Here is a 4,943-nt window from a genome sequence, read left to right as displayed (position 1 = left end):
ATCTTTCCCAGCATCAGAGACTTCTCCAATAAGTCAGTTCTTTGCATCAAGTGTCCAAAGTATTAGAGCTTCAGCTTCAGCATCAGTGCTTCCAAAGAATATTTGGGACTGATTTCCTTTAGGATTAACTCATTGGATCTCCTTGCAATCCAAGGGACTCTCAAGCGTCTTCTCCAACACCACACTTCAAAAGTATCAATTCTTCAGTGCTCAGCTTTCTCTATAGTTCAATTTTCACATACATATATGACTACTGGAAAAATCATAGCTTTGACTAGAAGGACCTTTGTTGGCAAAATAATGTCTCTTTTTAATATGCTGTCTAGGTTGGTCATAATCTTTCTTCCAAGGAGCAAGCATCTTTTAACAGCATGACTGTAGTCACCATCTGCAGTGATTTTGGAGTCCCCCAAAATAAACTCTTTCACTTTCCACTGTTTCCCCATTAATTTGTCATGAAGTGATGGGACCAGATGCCATGGTCTCAGTTTTCTGAATGTTGAGCTTTAAGCCAGCTTTTTTACTCTCCCCTTTCACTTTCATCAAGAGGCTTTTTAGTTCCTCTTCACTTTCTGCCATAAGGATGGTATTGCATATCTGAGGTTATTGATATTTCTCCTGGCAATCTTGATTCCAGCTTGTGATTCATCCAGCCTGGCATTTCACATTATGTACTCTGAATATCAGTTAAATAAGCAGGGTGACAATATACAGTCTTGATGTACTCCTTTCCTGATTTATAACCAGTCTGTCGTTCTATGTCCAGTTCTAACTGTTGCTTCCTGACCTGCATACAGATTTGTCAGGAGGCAGGTCAGGTGGTCTGGTATTCTTGTCTCTAGAAGAATTTTCCACAGTTTGTTGTGATCCACACAGTCAAAGGCTTTGACATAATCAATAAACCAGAAGTAGATGTTTTCCTGGAACTCTCTTGCTTTTTTATGATCCAGTGGATGTTGGCAATTTGATCTCTGGTTCCTCTGCCTTTTATAAATCCAATTTGAACATCTGAAAGTTTACAGTTCATGTACTGTTGAAGCCTGGCTTGGATAATTTTGAGCATAACTTTCCTAGCTTGTGAGATGAGTGAAAGTGTACAGTAATTTGAACTTTCTTTGGCATTGCCTTTCTTTGGGATTGGAATGAAAACAGACCTTTTTTAGTCCTGTGGCCACTGCTGAGTTTTCCAAATTTGCTGGCATATTGAGTGCAGCACTTTCACAGCATCATCTTTCAGGATTCAACTACAGTTGAAATAGCTCAACTGGAATTCCATCACCCCCACTAGCTTTGTTTGTAGTGATGCTTCATAAGGCCCACTTGACTTAGCATTCCAGGATGTCAGACTCTAAAGTGAGTGATCACACCATCGTGGCTATCTGGGTCATTAAGATCTTTTTATATAGTTCTGCTGTGTATTCTTGCCACCTCTTCTTAATATCTTCTGCTTCTTTTAGGTCCATACCATTTCTGTCCTTTATTGAGCCCATCTTTGCATGAAATGTTCCCTTGATATCTCTAATTTTCTTGAAGAGATCTCTAGTCTTTCCCATTCTATTGTTTTCCTCTATTTCTTTGCATTGATCGCTGAGGAAGGCTTTCTTATCTCCCCTTCCTGTTCTTTGGAACTCTTCATTCAAATGGGTATATCTTTCCTTTTCTCCTTTGCCTTTTGCTTCTTTTCTTTCCTCAGCTCTTTGTAAGGCCTCCTCAGGCAACCATTTTGCACTTTTGCATTTTGCAGGGTGGGGGGGAGGGGGGGAGGGGATGGTCTTGATCAGTGCTTCCTGTACAATGTCACAAACCTCTGTCCATAGTTCTTCAGGCACTCTGTCTATCAGATCTAATCCCTTCAATCTATTTGTGTATGTGTATATAAGAGACATACAAACTGAATCACTTTGTTGCACAATAGAAACTAGCAGAGCATTGTAAATCAACTATACTTCAAGAAAATAAATTAAAAATGAATTGAGATGGCTGCATGGGGAGCAGGACTGGAGAGTCTCTGGTAGTCACAGAAGCTTTCCCTCAACCCATTTAGCAATGAGAAGGAGTCAGAAGAAGTTGAGAGGAAAGCAGAATTTTTCCATACTCCAAGAAAAGCACAGAAACCAGCTAAATACAAACTGGCGAACCAGAAGTTGTTATACCAGTTCCAAGGGGATGTCATCAAAAGTCTCAGAGGATCTCTCTCTCATGGAGAATGTGACCTCTTAGAAGATGCTGGCATAAAGTGTTGATGCCATAACCAGGTGAGACAATGGCCATGGTAATGAATGTCAATGTGGACAGGTGTCTAAGTAGATGCCTCCCCTGATGCTGTGATGGTACCTGAGCCCCAACATAGATGCCACCTCAGGAAAAGGAGGGCAGAGGACAATCCCCAGTGACTGACACTGGGATGACTACATATATCTAGAACTGACTAATCATATTTTTTATTATTTTTCAGCATCTAAATATGGCAGAAATTCAAAAGAATTGAATCATAAATTGAATTAATGAGTTCTCTTCTATAAAAATATTTATCAAGGAAAAAAAGGTACTATCTCTCTGGGCAAGATGGCGGGGTGAGGGGGGTCAGGGGGACAAGGCTGGTATGAATTTGGGGCAGGTGCACGATAATTTATACAGGTATGGTTCATCATGTAGTTCATGAGAAATTGATGGTTGTAAAAGCTATTTCGGTAATTCACACTGTCTAGTTCAAAATGAACTGGAAAGAAATATTGCAATAACGTGACTATGCTGAGATTTATGAACTCGATGACCTACATTGTCCTCCACCGTATTTCCTTCGTTAGGGCTTCCCGGGTGGCACAGTGGTAAAGAATCTGGCTACCAATGCAGGAGAGCAGCAGATGAGAGTTTGATCCCTGGGTCGGGAAGATTCCCTGGAGTAGGAAATGGCAACCCACTGGAGTATTCTTGCCTGGGAAATCCCATGGACAGAGGGGCCTGGTGGGCTACAGTCTGTGAGGTCACAAAGTGTCTGACATGACTGAGGATGCACACGTGCATGTTGCCTTTGTTGACTGCCCTGGAATATTACAATATTGTGATGGCTCCATGCTGAACAATGCCGCAGTGATGGATGCCGCTTCTCTGTTGATAGCTGGTAATGAGTCTTGCCTTTTCACACTGTTCATGGTCGTCTCAAAGCAGGAATACTGAAGTGGTTTGACGTTCCCTTCTCCAGTGAACCACATTTTGACAGAACTCTCCACCATGACTCGTCTGTCTTGGGTGGCCCTACATGGCGTGGCTCATAGTTTCATTGAGTTAGACAAGGCTCTGGTCCATGCGATCAGTTTACTCCAACACTTTGGCTACCTGATGCGAAGAATTGACTCATTGGAAGAGACCATGATGCTGGGAAAGGTTTAAGGCAGGAGAAGGTGATGACAGAGGATGAGATGGTTGGATGGCATCACCAACTCAATGGACATGAGTTTGAGCAAGCTCCAGGAGTTGGTAATAGACAGGACATGCTGCAGTCCATGAGGTCGCAAAGAGTCAGACACAGGTGAGTGACTGAACTGAACTGAATGAGTCTTGTTCTCAGCCTCAGACCTCTGAACACTTGACTGCTATGGAAATTATGAAACTAAAGCATATTTTGACTCTACAAAGTAAAATTGATTTTTTTTAAAAAAAGCCAGACTAAAGAATGATATGAACAGGTCCTTGCATTTGTACAAGGTGCAATAGCATAGACAGAGCTCCTATTATTCCAATTTCTTCTCAGCTAAAATACAATATTGAAGTTGTCTGTGAATACATAGTAAAGAAATTTCCAGTGCCCCCAAGAGACTTTACTTCAGAACCCCAACTTACTGTTATTAGATCCTTTGATGTCAGCAAATCCGGATGTGAAGTTGATGACCTTAAGGAGAATGTAGCTGGTGGCAGAGTTATAAAAGGAGTATTAAATGCGGGTCGGGAGATAGAAGTCAGACCCAGTGTTGTTTCCAAAGACACTGAAGGAAAATTCATGTTTTTATCACTTTTCACAGAGCATAGTGATCCTCAGTATGCTGCTCTGTGTGTGTGCTAAGCCGCTTCAGTTGTGCCTCACTCATTGCAACCCTATGACTGTAGCCCACCAGGCTCCTCTCTCCATGGGATTTTCCAAGAAAGAATACTGGAGTGCGTTGCCATGCCCTCCGCCAGGGGATCTTCTCAACCCAGGAATTGAGCCCGTATCTCTTATATTTCCTGTATCCGCAGGCAGGTTCTTTACCACTAGTGCTACCTGGGAAACCCTAATATGCTGCTCTAGGAGGTCTTATTGGAGTTTGAACAAAAATTGACCCTACCTTGTGCCAGGCTGACAGAATGATGTGGCAGTTACTTGGTGTGACTGAAACTTTACCTGAGATCTTCACAGAATTGGGAATTTCCTATTTCCTATTTAGATGGCTCCAAGGTGAACATGCTGAAGGAGACAAGAAAGCAGCAAAAGTGCCAAAGCTATCAAAGAATGAAGTGCTTATGGTGAACACAGGATCCCTGTCGACAGGAGGAAGAATTAGTGCAGTCAAGGCTGATTTGGGCAAAATTGTTTTAACTAATTCTGTGTGCATGGAAGTAGAAGAAAAAAAAAAAAATCACCCTTAGTCAAAGAGTTGAGAAACACTGGCATTTAATTGCTTGGGGTTAAATAAGAAGAGGGGTGACAATCAAGCCCACAATAGATGATGACTAAAGAATTAAATAACAGATATGGATGAAGTCAGAATTTCTCTTAACAACCTAGGGGTATGTTTTCAAAGCAATAGTAGGCAATTAACTTCACAGTTCATTACCTTAGTAGTAGCTGTAAGGTTATTCTCATTTTTGAGTGATGAAAATTTAACCTCTAGTACTGAGACAGGGTCTACAATAAATGTAAAAGTTGGCATAATGTTGGATTGAGTCTACATTTTACCAGAAATTAA

General features: G+C 41.4%; 1 pseudogene; it reads left to right on the top strand.

The window, feature by feature from the left end:
* Window positions 1-3,000: 3,000 nt before the first annotated feature.
* LOC128048123 (eukaryotic translation initiation factor 2 subunit 3-like) lies at window positions 3,001-4,711 on the top strand (annotated as a pseudogene).
* The last annotated feature ends 232 nt before the right edge of the window (window positions 4,712-4,943 follow it).

The sequence above is a fragment of the Budorcas taxicolor genome, chromosome 5 (assembly GCF_023091745.1).
Source record: "Budorcas taxicolor isolate Tak-1 chromosome 5, Takin1.1, whole genome shotgun sequence".
NCBI lineage: Eukaryota > Metazoa > Chordata > Mammalia > Artiodactyla > Bovidae > Budorcas > Budorcas taxicolor.
This window is presented reverse-complemented; position numbering and strand designations above follow the sequence as displayed.